At 34.7% G+C, this 20,612-nt stretch overlaps 1 long non-coding RNA gene across 1 annotated transcript; it reads left to right on the top strand.

Moving 5' to 3' along the window:
• Positions 1–6,968: 6,968 nt before the first annotated feature.
• LOC131548427 (uncharacterized) lies at positions 6,969–9,637 on the top strand. The gene is made up of 3 exons (XR_009273146.1): positions 6,969–7,394; positions 7,834–7,917; positions 9,113–9,637. It is a non-coding gene; the product is annotated as an uncharacterized LOC131548427 (long non-coding RNA).
• Positions 9,638–20,612: the final 10,975 nt, after the last annotated feature.

Genomic DNA, 20,612 nt, shown 5'->3' with positions numbered 1-20,612 from the left:
TGTGTGTTTGTTTGTTCACTGCTGTGTGTGTGCACTTGGATGAGTGAAATCCAGACCACAAATTCTGAGTATGGGACACCATGCTTGTCATCATGTACTTTCCTTTCCTTTTCTATATTCAATTTTGGCAGTGTGATCAAATAAATAGTCAAGGATGATAAGTTAGAAATTGCAGCTGAGCAAAGTTGAGCACATTGCATTCTATGCATTCTGGGATAGGCCTACAGTATTTCAGGTTTTATGCTGAAAGACTAAAAATCTATGCACATCTAAGATGAACAACTTAAATTGTAGGGTCTAAAACAACAACTAATTGAAAAAAAATCTTCTTTTACACAGGTTGTACACTGGAAATCTTAGCAAATTAGCATACTGTGTAAAGTATAATACTATGTACTGTGGAAATAGTATATGGTAGTATGATATTCCATGACAGTCACGCACTATAACAAATCCCAAAGCGCCACCTATTGGGTTTTGAGAGAGAATAATGCCTCAAATTGTGCTAAATTAATGCTAAAGTGCTCCCTCTAGTGGACTGAGTTTACATACACTGTTTAGCTGGAATTTAGCAGGTGTTTTTTAGACATAAACATAAGGGTTTTTTTGGTCAACATGCACTCAGCATTTTTATTTTTTTTTTCAAGAGTAATAGACCACGATTGAGACCGTCTCTATTTTTAGAGAAGAATGCCGTAGCCTCATCCCACACAGGGTGGCCAAAAATACATTTGAGGTAAACACCAGGTAAGGGCCCAGCTGGAGAGTGGTGTATTTAATGAGTTGTATTTGATGCATCTGAGGTTTTATTACTGCTTGCGGCTGTTGACTTGACAGAGAAGTAAAGTGCCAAGAGCAAGGAGATAATGGCTGGATGACTTTAAACTAAATCACAAAATTATCATAGGATAGAATGAATCATCTCATGCCTGTTTGCTCAAAGCAAACACATTTTTATGCTTTTGCTGCTACCTTTATTGGTGTGTCACGCTTTAGCTGAAATAAACTTGTTTATGCCATATCTTGTTTTATAAATATCCATGGCAACGGCAGTAGCACCGGCATGAGCACAGGGGTGATTTCAGGCAAGTTAAAGAAAGATGGACCTGGATGTGCATCAAAACTCTAGAATTATACTAGAGAGTCATTTCCTGAGATGGAACATACTTCAGGCAATAAAACTGTCTGTCTAGCTGCATGTTTACCTCCCTAAAAGGCTTAATGTTTTCAAATGAAAGTTTTCATTTATACTCGTCATACCTGTACAGACGGGGAGGAAGAAGAATGAGGCTCTCGTTCACCTGTCTTCTTTGAAGTGGTGGGCTTGAATTTAATAAGACATGCTGATATTTCAACGCTGGAATTTATAAATATAATACAATATTTTACATTATATAATACAACTTTATCCTCTAAGGGTATAGATTTTTATGAGAATCTTTAAATTCTTGCTGTTTAAATGGTTTTTGGCTGTAATGTTTTTAATCTTTTCAGTCTTTTAGTAGGTTTAAAGTATTATTGCATTATTCACTGTAATGAAAAAATATATATTTTCTGAGATTGTAAATAAAATTAATTATTGATTTATTATTGTAAATAAAAATTTATAATATAACTGGAGTGTGTTTTACAAGAAAATACTATTTCAGTGTTTCACATTTACTGTAATTCAGTATGTTACTTGCTGTTTTTTATTTTGTTTGTTTTATTTACTAGCAATTTCTGAGTAAAAATTGCTTCTAGGTCATTTTTTAAAGTGTATATATCATACAATAAATAGTAATTAAAGATTAAAAGATTAAAATTTCTCAAATTCTGGGTTGCCCAAATCAACCCTAAAATGGCTGTTCTGAAAAACATTGCAAAATGTTAATTAACCAATTAACCATGTAATAATAATAGTAATAATAAATGTTCAGTCAAACTCCTCACTTTTTCAGCAAGAGTATTTTTGTGCAATAAAGAATTTTGGTATTGAGCTGATTTTATATCAATTGTAAAATCTGGAACCTGAAGCAGAACCAAATCTAGACCACTGTCTACCATTCTTTTCAGCAGTGGCCCTCTAGGGGGCCTCAGTAAACTTCTGCAAGAAGTTTAATTCATGTAAATTACAAAAAGTAACAAACCACTAAAGTGCAACATATAATGCAACATCTAAAGTGACATCAAATTACTTACTCTGGAGAAAAAAAATCAGGAACTTCACAAGCAAGAGCACAATGACTGACTTCTTTAATCTAATAAAAGAGATGGCAAAATGACAAGGTTGCCATCTCCTAATTGTATAGGTCTCTGTTCATGGCCAAGCCAAACAAGTAGCTACCTTGATGTTTGGTGGTGGGTTTTTTTCTGTCTCTGAAAAACAACACATGCTCCTTGTAATTACAAGCTTTGATCTGAAGATAAGTGGACCAACTATTGAACAAGCCTCTAAAATGCAAGAACATCTAGAACTAATATATATACAAATATATATATATATATATATATATAATTTTTTTTTCCAGTTCTGCATTGTTTTCTTTCCAGACATGTCAGCCGTAACCCAAACTGCACTATTGAGGATCAGATGGTGGAACAGGTTCCTGCTGGCACAGCCATTATCTGGATGTTGCTGACTGTCTGGGTCACGCTGTTCAAAAAAGAACACAGTGAGAAAAGCAGCAGGGCAAGACACAAAAAAAGTGTCTGTCACTCCAATTTACAACCTCAACACATTACGATGTCTTAATAATGAACCCCAGTTCTCATATTAACCTACATCTGAACTGAAGTGTGTAATTTTTAAAAAATGCTTTCTTTCATCCCATAATATTAAAACACAAACATAAATATGCCATTTGTAGGTTTATTATATATATATTTTTTAAGTGTAAAGCATTTTTCTGTGGTGCTATCAATTTCTGTTTGCTTGAGCAGCCAGGCAACAGTGATTGATCATTTGTGAATGGTTTGTTTATTTTGCATTTGTCACATGACAAATGAACGAAAGACTAGACTCTAGACTTATGTTTCTCAATTTATCTTGGCTGCATTTGAATGATTTCCAAGGATTGTTTATGTCGATGTGTTTGTGGATTTTGACTATTGAATTATAACAATTTAATTTAATGACTTAATTAAAGATTAGTTTTTGCTGAATGAAATTCAAAGATTAAGTGTTTCAACCAACGGCGTGAGTTTTGTTCAGCTAAAAGTTTTTGGGAAAACCCGTTTGAAAATGGTCAGTATTTTTTTTTTTTACTTTTATTTTTATATACAAGATTAACAATGCACATAAAAAATTAAGTAATATTAACAACAACAAAAAAAAAGGGAGAGATATTAAACATATACATATCAGATTTATGCTACACAGCATATACAGCTATACAATCTAAAAAAAAAAGTGGTTCTTTGGCTCATAATCATAGGGGAACCAGTTTTAGTGCTATTTAGCACCGATCTTTAAAGGTGCTATATAGCACCTTTGTCAAATGTTGCTATGTAGAACCATAAGAGGTGCCATATAGCACTTTATTGCAGTGGTTCTTTGGCTTGTTATCATAAGGGAACCACTTTTGGTACTATATGGCACATATGCACATATTCTTAAAGATAAGAAGCTTAATAGTACATTTGTCAAAATGTGGTTACACAGAACCATTAGAGGTGCCATATATGACTACCATAGATGAGCCAATATGCTTCTAAATGACACTTTTACTTAAGATGAATGATAACTAATCATTTCTTACCAAATTGCAGCTTTAAAGATTCAGATTCATGTACTAAATCCTTACTGAGAAACAAAATACATCCCACTTTTAAAACCTTTTAATTTATTTCTTTCAGCAGAAAATAAAATGAGTGCTGACAAGCCATGGAATATACATATACAACATCACAATATACGGGGAGTTGTTGTTTTATACACATACAAAATAATGCAACAAGCTTGAAATATATACATTTTTGAAGAAGAGAGAGTCCTGGTTTACATATATATACTGTAGCCCTGTAAGTCCTTCAGTATTTAAAAAACAATAGAAACTGCAACTAGACTTGGAAGAGGCCCAGAAATAGAGAATATTGACTTACAGTGAGAGGAAGTAGTGTAAATCTGTGAATGAATGTTCCGTGTAGGTACACTGTGTAAGGACCGTGTCAGTCAGAGCACAGTTCATTCATGGAGCTCTTTTCTGACGAGCTCATGAACTGAATCAGGTGTGTTAAATAAGTGAGATATGTATAACATGTGGGGGCAGGTTGCCAGGACTGGAATTGAGGACCGCTGCTACAGGAGTCTCAGTGCCATCAAAATGTCCTCGCTCTCCTCTGTGATTAACTGTCCATCCAACGTGAGCACAATGTGGTCATACTACACGAGATGACCCTCCCTACAGCCTTTAAGCTTCATCTTAGGTGTTTGAATGGGCTGGTCTGAGAATGGCCCTGGAGGAGAGGGGATAATAGCATTAAAGGGATACTCCACCCCAAAATGAAAATTTTGTCATTAATCACTTACCCCCATGTCGTTCCAAACCCGTAAAAGCTTTGTTTGTCTTCGGAACACAATTTAAGATATTTTAGATGAAAACCGGGAGGCTTGTGACTGTCCCATTGACTGCATAGTAAATTGAACTGTCAAGGTCAAGGTTCAGATTGCATGTCTGATGGCAGATGGACTGTTTTGACTACATTTTTCATACTTTTATGGACCTTGACAGTGCAATTTAAATACAATTTTCTCTTCAATTTGATAGCATAGTTTGTGTAGACCAACAAACAAAAAAATGAATGTTTGCATTGAAATCATCTGAATAACAAAATGTGCAATAAGCGTAGTGCTTTGATTAGATTGTGTTTCACACACTGTAGTCAACTGTTCATGGCTCACCTCAACTTCAAACAGCACAAAATAACCTCATTAGTTTAACATAACATGGTGGATGCTTTTTCCCTTTTTTTTTTTTTTTTTTAACATCCATTACCGTGTGTAATACAGATAAATGCAGGAAAGAAGACAGGTATGATCTCAGGCAGAGTGGTAGGGTGTCAGTCAGTGGTACAATGAAAATCTAAGCAGTAATGATTTAATTACCTTTTTTCAGTCTGCCATCTTCAGTCATCAATCATGCACCTGAACTTCTCCGTCAGGGGACTCCGCGAAACTTGAAGGACTGTCATTTACAGAGAGCTGTGTGAGAATTTGTTGGTCCACATCAACACTGGTGTCGTCTCACAGATCCAAAAGGAGCTTATGTTAAGAGGAAGGCAAAGGAGGAAAGACGTATTCAAATATAGTCATAACTCATACAATTAAATAAGGAGGCAATTAACACACTACTGCACTGAGCATTTTGGCCGGTCTGAAACACAGGAACTCAGAGACAGTCTCCTCTGTGCTATATTTGGACACAAAATTTGTCCGATGGCATTTTATCAGCACCATCCTTTCTTTGAGGAGCTCTACGTTTGGTCTAAGCTTCTGTGTTTCCTCCTTCGTTACATGCAGATGTTCCCTGATGCTTTGTTAATTTGTTAATGCAGCCTTACTAGAAAGAGTCCAAACTTCTAATTATTATTAGGCAAATAAAAAATATTAATGATCAAAAAGTTATGCATGACAATCAGTAATCTTTAACATGGAAATGTGGCTTACCCCTGTCTGTTATGTGTCCTAAAAATGTTAACAAAGAGCTCTTTTCATCCAACTTGACAATGTACTGATGATTTTATACTCAAAGACATTTCTTTTTGATTTTTCAGTTATTCCAGCATGAACCATCTGTAACAACATTAGAGGAATAATTTAATCAAAAATGTAATTCCAAAACCATATAACTCACTTTTGATGAACACAAAACACATTCTTAAAAAAAGCACCCACAAAAACTTGTTAAAAGTAGCTTATGTAAGTCATGTATCATATCTTGTGAGGTGACAAAATCACTTTAAAAAAAAAATATATTTTTTAACTCACTCAATATATAAAGTTTGAGTATACTGAAAAGAGTTATTTCAAATGAATATTCGAAAATAGCACTCATACCCAGTAAATCGACACATCAAAATAACTCAATGTACAAGCTTCATGATATGATATTTGATCACGTGACATGCAATATGATGTTATATATACTGTACATATTGTGAATGAAGTAAATCACTTACTTTTGATGTTTTCCAAAAAGCGACATCATCTTCTCAGTATCACGAGTCAAAGAAAATTGTCTATGAGAAAAGTTTAGGACTGCACAGCACAAAAATATCGTTATACAATCATATAACGTCATAAAATACTTATGTAAATAAGACTAAACGCTTACAGGGTTTCTGCAGGATTTTTAAGCTCAAATTTAAGACTTTTTAAGACCCGCACAAATAAAATTAATACCATATTAGCGGGGTAGGGCAATGTCTATATAGTACCATATTAAACTGCATAATTTACAATTCAGACACAAGTTCTCACAAAAACAAAAAGTGTTAAAAAATGATAAACTTTACATTTCAGTCTTTAAACAATTTTTAATAAAATGGATAATTCAAAATGATCAATTATTATATTGATTTAAACAATTATTATCATTAAATTATTAAATAAATTAAATAACATGAATTAGGGGTGTGCGATATTGACCAAAAATTATATCTTGATATTTCCTGGGATTTTATCAATAACGATAATTAGACGATATTTTGCCGAGTGTGTTATTGTGCTGGTATCTTAAAGATTACCGTGGAAGAGCTGACTCCTGAATTTTTTTGATATTCTTCATATTCTGTGTGGTCAGTTCACAGCAATGATATAAATTAATCTTTTGAAAATAAGTTTTATGGGCATTTTTACCTTTAAGCCGTTTTTTCTAAAAGTGTGCATCATCTTTTGAGTCAAATTCTTGCATTTGGGCTGTTACCAAGCAAATGAAATCAGTATCAACAAAATTTATCTTTGCAATGTATCTGAAGTGGCATTTAGATGTATTTACACACTGTTTAATGCAGCTCAGAGGGACATGAATGCAAGATGCAAAACAGATGCAAAACAGTGCCGTGGCTGTGTTTGGAATGATTTTTGCTGGCGAAATAGAGCAAAAGCAGTAAATATGGTGTCTAAAAAGTAAGTCTCTTAATATTAACTTCTTGTTTATTGAACTGTCCCAGCAAACAATGACCTGGCGGTCCACCAGCGGTTTTTGGGCAGCACAAATTCAGCGGCTTAATACGGTCGGACCACCATCGGCACACCATCGGCGAGCCGACCAATCTAAAAACGTTTTGATGGACGCGTGCTCCGAGTCGCATTCAAACACTGCAGCGAGGGAGTTACCATGGAAACGGGGCAGCAACTCTCCAACTGACAGCTGCAACACTGCGTCTCTCGCTGCTGTTTTCACCGTTTTCAGGTGAGATTAGTCCCTAAAATCACACAAATATTACATACAACTGTTACTGACACTTTTCTTTGTTGTAATTGATACGCTTCTGTTGAATATTTGTTTCATAAAGACGGTTTAGTGTCTTCGAAAAAGTCGTTAGCATCTCAACTGTTTTCAGACGATGTATGCTAACTCTGTATATTGAGCTCTGATTTATCAAAGTTTTGACTTTATCACATATTTATGTGTAGTTGGGAGATTTTAATAGCTTTGTAAAAGTTTTGTCAATAGGTTATTGGAATTAGACGAATTTATTTAGCCTAAAATATGTGCTGTAACTTTACTGTTAATCGGTGAATCACTTAAAGGAGCATGCATTAACTGAATCTAGTTAAAACGTGATTTATTGATAAATTAATTGAATTAATAATAACAATTATTGATAAAAATTGTTCTGTGGTTTCAGGAGTAACACTTCTACAACAGAAGAGAAGCTCCAAGATATCTAAATTTCTGAAGGAAGCTGCTGACAGAGATGTGGGAGACATAGGTAAGCTGCATGAGAAAGCTCATTAAATCACTTCATATATGCAAATATGTAGTGAAAAAATGCATATCACCATGCATCTTTTACAATTCTTTATTAAAGTTATTTTAAGAAGGTTTTGACATCCAAACATGAGTGAGTGATGTTAAAATGTATTTTATTTCTGTGATCAAAGATGAATTTTCAGCATCATTACTCTTTAGTTTTACATGATGATTATTCAGAAATCATTCTAATATGCTGATTGGCTGCTCAGGAAATATTCCTGATTCGTATTTTGTTTTGTGTTGTGTTGTGTGTGTATTATTCAGGATTCCTTAATAAACAAAGTTTAAAATGAACAGTGTTTATTTGAAACAAAAATACTTACTCTCACTTCTCATCAATTTAATGCGTCCTTGCTGAATAAAAATAAATTTATTAAAAAACGTCACTGACTGTAAACTTTAGAACAATATTGTACAAAACCATTTAAAGGTCTGTAGTCTATTTAACAATGAATCCTGAAAAAAAAAGGTTTACACTAAAATGTTTATCAGCACATCTTTTTTATATTGTTAATAATCAGAAATGTTTATTGAGCAGCAAATCAGATTTATTTTTGAAGGATCATGTGACACTGAAGACTGGAGTAATGATGTTAAATTCAGCTTTGATCACAGCAATACATTACAATTTTAACATAAAAAAAAACACTTCTCTTGAATTGTAATATCATTTCACAATGTTATTGTTTTAACTGTCTTTTGAGTTGTGAGTATAAGAGACTTCTTTCAAAGATGTAAAAGTCCTACTGACCCCAGACTTTTTAACAGTTGTGTAAATTAGTTATGATGTTCCTCGCAATTCAATAATGCTGTGGCATATGTACACTGTAAAAAATCCAATTAACAAAATGTTGAAAGGGCAAAAATATTTGGTTACACTTTATTTTGATAGTCCACTTAAGACATTCTACTAACTATAAGTAACTTTGTAACTACGTGTCAACTAATTCTCAGTAATTTGCAACTACATGTCTACTAACTCTCAGTAGGGTAGGTTTTGTCACACACTGGTAAGGAGGCAGACAGGTAGGTGTACATCAAAAAGGGGTTTTATTTAAAGAGAACCAAGGTAGGGCTTCCAACAGAAGAGAGTCAACAAAGGGAATACTGGAAGTAGAGTAAACAGTCTAACTGAAACATAACTTGCTTAGTTCATCACAGGAGAGGAGTTCCAGGCAGGAGAAACAGACAGGTAGGCATCAACCAGCGTTATGGGAGCTTGCAACCTTGAGACCAGCCGATGAGTGACTGAGGTGAGTGTGCTTATGAATGGTGGTGGTAAGTGGTTGCAGGTGTGCGTGATTAGTACTCTGGTGATTGTGAACGGGTGTAGGAGGCTGCTTCAGCTGGTGATGCGGGTGATTCCGTGACAGGTTTAGGGTTAGTAGAATAAGTTGACGTATACTTGTAAAGTTTCTCATAGTCAGTATGTTGTATGTTGTGGACCCATCAAAATAAAGTGTTAGAAGTTATTAAGCAGACAGTCTACTAATACTCTAATGACTGCTAGTTGACGTGTAGTTGCGAAGTTACTTACTGTTAGTAGAATGTCTAAAGTGGACTATCGAAATAAAGTGTTACCAAATATTTAAGTTTATTGCTTGTGCTTAGTTGACAAGACATATTAAGTCTGCACAAATATAATATTTAAAAAATATTAAATGAATGGGAAAAGAGCAGAGGAAGTTGTAATGTTTGTCAGCTAGAGCTTTAAAGGGATAGTTCACCCAAAAATAAAAATTTGCTGTTAATTTACTGACCCATAGGCCATCCGAGATGTAGGTGACTTTTTTTTCTTTAAGCCTGTATGTTTAGTCTGTATGACAAATGTTATAAATGGAGATTGTTATTAAATAATGACTATTATGTGTTGTAAATTGTGTGTTTTTAGTGATTGATAAACACCAGTTAATCATTTTTAATAATTTTGTTAAACTATAAAAATATGTTTTAGTTCACCCGCAATTTCTTATGATGCCCAAATAATAAATCTTAGTTGAGGTAACATATAAAACACATGGCGTAAAGTGTTACATTTTAATTGACATAACTTGCTGTAGTCTTCTAAATGTTTGACCAATTAAAACATTTTATTTGAATGGACTATGAAACTACTTTTTAGAGTGAGACTGTGTCTGTTCCCTGAATACTGAGGACAAATTATATGCTTACTAAGGGATATAGAATAAAATCAGATTGCGATTTAACCAAATTATAGCAAAGTAAGCTAAATAATGTCACAAAACTCTGGACTATTGACAGTACCCAGAATATCAAAGTTCAGTAAAGGAGGCAGAGATTTTTCGTGTTTTACTCTTAAACTTTCGAGTAGCCTTCCTGATAATGTTTGGGGCTCAGACACACTCTCTCTCTCTGTTTAAGTCTAGATTAAAAATACATCTTTTAGCCAAGCATTCACATAACACATCTCATAACCTTGTACTCTAGTAATAAATGCACAATCATCTTTTGCCTGAAATAATATGAACAGCATCTATGCTAATTCTTCTCCTTTTGTTTTCCCATCCCAGTGTTACTACAGCTTGGATCCAGCCTCACTTGTGGTGACTTCAGATGATGGCAACTATAGATGAACATACCAACCTGACAAATGTTATGTATTGTAATCATTGCCTTAAAGCATACGTTGTATTGTTACTATGATGGTAATATATGTGAACGAACAATGTTTAATCTTTCTCTGAGGTCCATGAGATATACCCATTTATTTGTCAGCCAAATAATATTTTGCATTATCCGAATAACGTTTGTTTATTATTTACATATTACAGACTTTGTGACAGTATAAAGTGGATTCCCCGAAATTTTCTAAAGCTGCTTTGATTGCGAAAAGCATTGTACCCTTACAACAGTTAACAATGTTTTTACTATGGTAAAACTAGTAATCATAATTGTAGTAATCAGGGGTTTTTTCTCTCAAACTAAGGTTTTGATATCATGGTTCTACAATAGTAATATTTTAGTAATGCTGGAGTAAAACTATGGTAACCATAGTTTTTGAAACCATGGTGAAGTTTGTAGTTACTATATGTTAACTATATGTTAACTATGCTGTAGTAAGACCATGGTTATGTTAGTTACTGTGAATTTACTACAACAATCATAGTTAAACCATGGTTAATTTTGTGGTCGACTTTTGTACGGATATATGTGAACTGAATGATTCTATTTGAAAGTCACATTGGATAAAACCATCTGATACATATACTGTAAATGCATTTGTATGTTTAATCTGTTCACTGAAAATAAATTTTCAATTGCGATTGTACATTGTTTTTGATCCGTTATTGTGTGCAAAGATATTTTGGTTTGCGTAATCAAACTGATTATGAACCACGGACCGCCCGTGGACCGCCAGCAAACAGTCATTTTAAACCAGCGGCTCGTCAGGGGACCGCTGGAATAACAATGAGCAAAACGCCGGTGGGCCGCCGACTTTGCCACCAGTGGGCCGCCAGTGGCCCGCTGGTCTTATGTTAGCTGGGCATAAAATCAATATCACATTTGTAATCATGCTGACTTTTGGAGAAAAAAACGGCATTCTTCGTGTTATATTAACTATATGAAATGATATAAATATAGGCTATACATTGTCGGCCCTAATATCTTAAATTATGTGATCATTCTAAATGTATTTTAATAGACTGACTCGTCCAGTGAAAGAAGGCACTTGTACGCGCACTATGTTAACAGATTCATTCTCTGCCAGCAGGTGTCGCGTTTGGCTGAAATATAACGGTTTTTCGGTAACGGCAGAACACAAAGCAGCGCAGCACCGGACTTTGAACTTACAGCACTCATGTTTATTTAATGAAATCATAGCTGTTTGAAGTTTAATCTCACATTCAGCCATATAGCAATTCTGGTCTTTCCGTCTCCAAATTTAAGACCTCTTGAAATCATAATTAAGACTTTCTTGTACAATTTAAGACTTTTTAAGGCCTTAAATTTGATACAACTAAATGTAAGAGTCCCCGCTGAAACCATCTTACTTTCAGTGTTGTCTCTCTTAAAACCTCCCTGCACCGTGAGTCAAAGGAAATGTCCTCTGAGAGAAATGTTTCGGACCTTTTAAACGCTCACAGCATATAAATATCACTATAAATCAATATTACAAAATACATATTGTAAATGAAATAACACGTACTTTAAGTGTTTTCAGCTCCACACCGCGAGCAGCACACACAGCACAGAAATATATCATTCTAAAACAATGTTATGTTATAAAATTACCGTAATACTGCCTGAATAACATAAAACACTTAATCTCTGTATTTTCCTCCTCGTGTGCTCAGCTCCGCATCGCGATTCGTGGGTCAAAGAAAATGGCGACTGTGAGAAAAGTTTCAGCCCGTTTAGGCGCGCAAAGTATTTAAATGTCCCGGATGTAACACCTTCTTCTTGTTTATTGATGGCGAATAAATCCTTAAAGAGCATTATCGCCACTATTGTACTGGAAGTCACATTACCCTTGTCAAAAAATCCTATTGGAATTTCAGTTTATCCTTTAGGATCTTATTGGATTCTTAGAATCCTATTGGACATTCCTATTGATTTTAATGGAATTTCACTTTGTCCTATAGGATTTTATTTGATCCTTATCCTATTGGACATTCTGATTTATTTTAATGGCATTTTAATTTTTCCTGTAGGATCTTTTATTGATTTGTATCATATTGGACATTGTGATTTTTAAATGGAAATTCACTTTGTCCTGTAAGATCTTACAGTGCCTTGCGAAAGTATTCATACCCTTTAATTTTTTTCACGTTTTATGTTGCTGCCTTATGTTAAACTGCTTTAAATTACTTTTTTCCACATCAATCTACACTCCATACACTATAATGGTAAAGCAAAAAAAAAGAAGAAAAAAAAGGGTTTTAACATCTTTGCAAATTTATTAAAAATAAAAAACTTAAATGATTCCATTGCATAATTACTCATACCCTTATCTGGGACAGTTGAAATATAGCTCAGGAGCATTCATATTGCTTGTAGGTGTTACTAGACTTTGAGTGAAGGTAACCTGTGTCAAATTCAATTGAATGGGTATGATTTGGAAAGGCACACACGTATTAATAGAAGGTCCAACAGCTGATAATGCATATTAGAGCAAAAACCAAGCCCTGGGGTTAAAAGAGCAGTCTGTAGAGCTCAGAAACAGGTTTGTGCCAAGCCACACATCTGGGGAAGAGTTCAGAAAAAAATTCTGCTTCATTGAAGGTTCACAAAAGCATGTAGTCTCTGTTACCCTTAATGGAATAAGTTTGAAACAACCATGACTCTTCCTAGAGCTGGCCTCCTGGCCAAACTGAGCAACTGATGGAGAAGGGCTTTGGTTAGAGTGGTGACGAAAAACCTGATGGTCACTCTATTTGAGCTCCATGATCATATGTGGAGACAGGAGAAATCTACAGAGGGACAAACATCACTGCAACACTCCACCGATCTGGGCTTTATGGCGGTGTGGCCAAACTCAGTCCTCTCCTCAGTGAAGACAAAAGAAAAAAAAAAGCACCTAAAGGACCCTCAGACTGTGAAAAATAATATTATCTGGTCTGATGAACCTCAATTCTAAGCATCATGTTTGAAGGAAACCATGCTCTGTTCATCACCTGCAGAGTACCGTCCCAAAAGTAAAGTGTGGTGGTAGCAGTCTCATGCTGTGGGTCTGTTTTTCAGCAGCAGGGACTGAGGGACTCGTCAGAATAGAAGAAAAGCTCAATGCACCAAAATATAGAGAAAACCCAGTCCAGAGCATTCAGAACCTCAGACGGGCAGAAGGTTCACCTTCCAACAGGACAGTGACCCTAAGCACACAGCAAGAGTCGCTTATAGACAGCTCTGTGAATGTCCTTGAGTGGCCCAACCACAGCCTGGGATTGAACCCAGTCAAATATTTCTGGAGAAACCTGAAAATGTGCGTCTGCTCCCATCCAACCTGACAGAGCTTGAGACATGAAGAGGTGAGGAGACAAATGGCAGATCATTTCCAAATGTTGATGAGCAAAGCTTGTCGCATCAAACAAAAAAGACTTGAGGCTGTAAAGGTACTTCAGTAATTTAAAGCAGTTTAGCACAAGGCAGCAACATAAAAAAGGGGTATTAATACATTCTCAAGGCACTGTATTTGATTCTGTTAATTACTTTTTAAAAGTAACACTGCATGTGTGTACTTGTAACCCTCAATAAAAATGCAGCCTATCTGAATACACACAAATATAACTGAAATTCATAATATTACAGTAAGGCAAAGATAATAAGTATGACATTTCATAATGTCTGAATAAGATAAAATGCATTACATGTTAGTAGGAATTCATAGAAACACAAACATCTATATATGGTATTGTCCTGACGCTTCCCTTTAAGAAATCTGAGTGTAGTGCGCGTGCAACTGTAGCGCGCATACTTTGAACAGTAACGGTCAAAGAGGAAAAGAAGCTGAGAAATCGAGTGATTAACGTTGTTTAACTTGTTCAAATGTATTTAAAGATGCTAAAAAGGAAGAAATAGTAATAATTATCTGATCTGCATCCTAAACGAACAGTTTTGGGTTAACAATATCTGTTGGTGAGTTGTTGAGCTGGTTTTATTGAATGTGATTAGCAAGGAGTCCGCCCTTACATAGCAAAAGATATTGTTAAACAACTGATATTAATTAAATATTAATGTATGCTGTTTATAATAAAATGTCATTATGTAAAACACTGGAGTAGTGAGTACAAAATGTATGTTCAGCCACCATTTTGAGCTGTTTTGAATAACGTTGTGCTTTACGGTTTTGTATAGCGCTATTTTAATTATTTGCATTGATGGATTAATAAGATGTTCTTATGGCCTGTTGTCCGGGTCAGGTTTTATGTTCCAGTTAAAAAGTTTGACATTGGACAACGATTCTCCCGTGATATGTGTGCGTACATGGGGAAGAGGTGCATGACAAGCCGGTGTCAGCTAGAGGACCTGCTGCGTTGCCTGGTAACCAATTGACCATGTGCACAGAGCGCTCTTTTGAACTTCCGCATAGTTTTAGTTTATTTTATTCTTGCACAAGAGTAAAATAGATACATTATATATATATATATATGTGTGTGTGTGTGTGTATATATATATATATATATATATATATATATATATGTGTATATGTATGTGTGTATATGTATATATATATTATATATATATATATACACACACACACACACATATATATATATATACACAATCCATATACTGTGCAGGGAGAGGCAGAAAACCCAAAGGGCTTATTTAAAGCCTCCACCTAAACAATGAAGAAACGAAACAAAAACAGACTTATAAAACTAAAAGAAAAACTTTGATTACAGTAATTAATTTATGTTGTAATTAATTACAACATATGTCGAAAAAATAAATAATAAAACCCATAAATAATATACTCAAAAAAACAACCTATATGGTACATAAAATAAATTTAAAAAAGACAAGATAGATTATTGCATTTAAAATGATTCTTCATACATCTTTTATAACAAGCCAGCTCGTAAACTTCCGGTAAAGCGGATTTAATGTTGTGGTTTATATAGGTAGAGACTCTTGAGACCCTTATAAACCTCTCCTTGTCTCGTGCTTGTCAGAAATCTAGAAAAAAATTATAATAATTGCAACATGGTAAATAATGATAGCATAACAACAATGATAGATGATGCCTTTAACTTTAGGTAGCCAGAGATGCTATCTCCCAAATGACATCATAATGGTATTATTGATAATCAATAACTTACCTTCATAGTCATGAACTCATTTTAAAAACTTATAATATTTGCCTTCTCAACTCTGGCTGTGAAGTAAAATTCACTTTATAGATATACTTTTCATTCATGAAGATGACATGAAAGAAACGTGTCTCCTAGCGAAAAACAAACACTTTTAAGATGAAAATGTTATTAAATTATCATTATAACTAGTAGATGGCAGCAGAGGATCACTCATTAGCTCAGCTGCCATTTCAACTCAAATCTGTGTGCTTTTATTGTACTGAAGTATAAAGTATAGCAAGTGCAGGAATCACAAAGTCTCATGTCATTTTATAAATAAATAAATATGCCTCGACACCAACAGCATATAAGGGATAATTATTTAAACTAGTTAACTACAAATGAAATAAGTTCATTATTAATGGTATAACAATTAAATAATGCATTAAATATTTTGAAATATTTTTAGATTTAATTTAGTAACTACATTTATTAAGTTTTATCTTTAACTGTAAAAGCTGCTAAATATATTCAGTCAGCACAGACTTGCTACTGTTGTGGTTTTGCTACTCTAAATTTAGTCTGAATCACTTAATGCACAGCGATATTTTGACATTGGCTTGTCTTCCATTATCAATATCAATCATAGCAATGAGTCCCTGAACAATTTAGCAGATTTACCCGTGTAATATTTAACACCCGCGTTTGTCATTCCTGAAATGGTATACGTGGACGTTTGGTCCTCTTGGATAAACAAAAATTTTCTTCAAATTGTTAATGGATTTTGTACAGAAACTAAGCAAAGGGTGCGCCTCTTAAAGCACAGTACAATTGACTGGAAATGACTGAGCTGGCTTATCTAAAACCAGGAAGTAATTGTGCATATGGTCAATTGACAGAGCATTAGTGATTGCTTTGAAACATATTGGATACAGTATTTTTCATACTTTCCCCGGTTTTCCCTTAACTGAATTGGTGTTTTTTTCTCTCTCTCTCTCTCTTTACATTAAACACAAACTGAACTTTATTACATTTATTGCATGAAATGAACAGTATTATACACCTCAAAGGGAAATTAAACTGATTTACGATATCAAATTCTACTTACTGTTTGATGTTTTATTGCTCTGTGTTGTGATGTGATTGTATTTGCTATTATTATTGTTATTGTTGTTGTTGTTACAGTAAAGTGTTATTTTTTATATTCAACTTCTGGTCTCCTGGTATAAGCTTCATATCTTCCTCCCCAATTCTTTTAGAGTCTAGAACTGGTCTAGTGGCAATACTGTATGTGTATGTATGTGTGTGTGTGTGTGTGTGTGTGTGTGTGTCATCAATCAATTATCAGTGCCTTAGAATTTTTACATTACATTCTACATCAGGGTGAATTTAAGCAAACTGCGAGTACAGTGTAAGTACTACAAATACAGTGGAAAAGTGCACCTTTAGAATATTAAAAAAAAAAATCCTATAGGATTAAAATCCCATTAAAATCCTATAGGAACGGTTCCTACAGGATATTTATGTCTTGTCCTATAGGACTATTCCTATCGGAATCCTATAGGAATGGTTCCAAAATACGATAGAAATTCCTATTGGAATCCTATACAATTGTCCTATTGGAATCCTATAGGATTTTTTGACAAGGGTAAACTTACATAGGTGATGGTTCTGAAATTTGAGGGGGAAAAAACGTAAGAATTTACTTTTATATGGTATGTTACAGAGACATTTTATTTTGTGTGTGTTCATTAAATTGTTCATTAAATAAAAAAAAGCACCTTTTCTGAAAGCACCTTTTTTTCATCTTTAGCGTATACTTAAGTTCTTCCATCACCAGGATTTCTTCAATGAAAAAATAGTCAGTATTTTTTACAATACACATTACACACTTCACTGAAAAATCAACGAAGTATGACAATTGACATGGTGATATGGAAACTGCTATCTTTATTCCTTACATTCACAACATAATAAGGAAGCGAGCAGAAGTTGTCTAAGCTTAAAAGAAACTACAGGGATTAAAACAGAGTGTTAAAGTGTGAAAGTCAATTTGAGCGCTATGTGTTAAGGGGGTTTTGTCCCTTTCTCCTTTATAGAGTGCTGTGTTAGCATTTGTGATTCGTTCAAGGCTTAGACTACAGGAGGGTGAATAACAGCCAGCTGTCGTCCTCTTTCTGTGATTCATTCTTTCACTCTATGTTGCCCTACCCACATTTCCAGCTTTCCGCTTCTGATCATGCTCAAACAAGGAATCACTCTTTGTTCTTCATGATTCCTCCTTTTGAACTATATGTGTCATTTGATCAACCACATTGTTATCTGATTGGGTGTGTACATTGTGTTCACACTTGGCCAAATAAATGTGTTTCCACATTTTAGCCCATACAAACTAAAAACATTAGGAGGCCACAATTGCTTTGATATAAAATGCAATAGCAATTATGTGCCACATTTCATTTGGTGCTCCCAAACATGCTTCCATATGTTGAGGCTGTTCCATCTGGAAAGAGTAAGAATTGTGTATTGTGTACACCTCCTAAGGTGGTTTGAATGATCACATTGCTATCAAATGCGACTTGCAAGGGCTTTTACACTTGTTTTTTCATTATCGGTTAGCTAGCTGATCAGTAAAAGCGCATACAGTGTAAATACCTTCTTAGCTCAATTCAGTGAAGAAGGGAATGACAATGACAAGCACTGTGAAGTGACTTTCGTTGTCAGCCTCAGTGATGAATTTCTCAAAGGGAGACTGTTCTGTCATCAAGTATTCACTGTAATGAGGTAAATGTGTGGGTAACTGTGAGATCTCATTAACTTCTTTTGTGAGATTTTTCATCATTAGCAGGTAACAGTTCTGGTGTCTCGGTGGATCACATTTGTCAGTTTAAGCAACATGGTGCAACTACATCACACAAAGCGAAAATATTTAACATGATTCTTATGAAGTTTTGACAGCTCATAACAATCTTGTACACAGCTTGGTAGAGAGACCGAATGTATAATTATAATGGCCGGGTTTTGATGAGCGTCTTTGTTCCCTCAGGTCACAAACTGCCATCGAAGTCAGGTGCTCAAATGGCGACACATCAGCGAGATCTCAGTTCACACCTACAAAATCCATATGATAGTAAATGTCAGCCTGGCACTAAATTACTCTCATATACTTCTGTGACATGCAGGTGAATTCCAATGAGCTGAACTCACATCTGGCACCCACCTCCTCACACTTGTAATAGACATCTGGCTTACTTTGTTACCCAGTAAGCCACTGAATATTGAGCTGAAATCAGATCAGTCAGGCGGAAAGCAATATGGCTTCTGCAAATTGATTCGGTGCTTAATTAATCATAAGAGCTAATGGAGCCATAACTCTGTCAGGACACACATATCATAAATTAAAGTCATATCTTTATATGTAGTAGCTGGTAAATGCATTTTATTGACTGTTTCCTACACAACACCCCATGACTAATAGCTAAAGCCAGTCATGTGATGGATTTATTTATTATTAAAAATATAATTAACCTTTGTTTTATTAGTATTTATTAGTAATTAATAAAAACATTAATAGCTTAAAAAGGACATAGCTGTTACAAAAATTAAGATTTTTAAAAAATGGTAAAATATGCAGTTTAAAAATCAAATACAGATTTTTTTGGAAACAGATTTTAAGCACAACCACATTACTTGTATTTAAACCCTACATAAACCTGATATAGCTTTCTGACCCTGCATAAACAGCAATGCATCTACCATGTTTAAGTCCCAGAAATCTAGCAAGGACATTGTTATTTTCATTGCGCACAAAAAAGTATTCTCATAGCTTCATAAAAGTACGGTTGAACCACTGATGTCACATGGACTATTTTAACAATGTCCTCACTACCTTTCTGGGCCTTGAACATAGTTGCGTTCCTGTCTACGCAGAGTCAGAAAGCTCTCAGATTTAATAAAAAATATTTTAATTTGTGTTCCGAAGATGAATGAAGGTTTGGAATGACATAAGGGTGAGTAGTTAATGACAGAATTTTAATTTTTGGGTGAACTATCCCTTTAAGACTATGAGAACAGCTTCACAGAGTGTGTTTGTGAGTAAACTAATTCTGTAATATGGGGAAAAAACGTCAACCAACATATGGTTGCAAATGCTTTAATAATCTCAAGATGCAAAAGAGTTTTACTTTCAGAGTGTTTCTTTTTTTTTCTGTAAGCCCATGGTCCATTGAGAAGCTAAATGATCCGTCTGTCTGACAGGCTTTACGCATACCTGCATGGTTTGAACAAACAGTTAGAACAGAGATCAGAGGATTGTCTAGACTGCTCATATTGTGCTCTCTCTAATGTTTGATTGAGAGATTTCAGTTCAAATGCAAGTCCTTGCTCAACTGTGTAATCTTTGATAGGAAAAATACTTCCTACTGTAGAAGAAGTTGTAAGTATCCCACCAAGTAGCTAAATATGTAATCGCTAGACAGGTAATCATTGGACAGACATGCTGCCCAAATCTCTAGGCTGTATCACAGCATACATATCAAAGATTAAGGTCTCTCAGTCTGGTTATTTCATGCGCAAGAGGCGCTTTCCATGAATTCTGCATGACTGCTTACGGCTACATCACTTTACACAAGGGAAAGAAGAAGAGATGGGCTCTCTCAATTTGCATTTCTCATCAGGGTCAGAACTGCTTTAACATGCTGCAAATCTCTGATGTTGCTTTTGGTTTGTAATAAAATGCATGAAACAGCAGTGACGATATTGAATACTAAAACATCATTACAGCCACATTAGCCAATGCCACCAGAGACACACTACTGATGAGAAATAAGACTGCAGGATGGAAATTATAATAATGGATCAAGAAGAGCTGCTGACAGTGTACCCTTTCTTCTGACTG

This window comes from Onychostoma macrolepis, chromosome 10 (assembly GCF_012432095.1).
Source record: "Onychostoma macrolepis isolate SWU-2019 chromosome 10, ASM1243209v1, whole genome shotgun sequence".
Classification (NCBI taxonomy): domain Eukaryota; kingdom Metazoa; phylum Chordata; class Actinopteri; order Cypriniformes; family Cyprinidae; genus Onychostoma; species Onychostoma macrolepis.
Note: the sequence above shows the minus strand (reverse complement) of the source record. Positions and strands in the feature narration are given on the sequence as shown.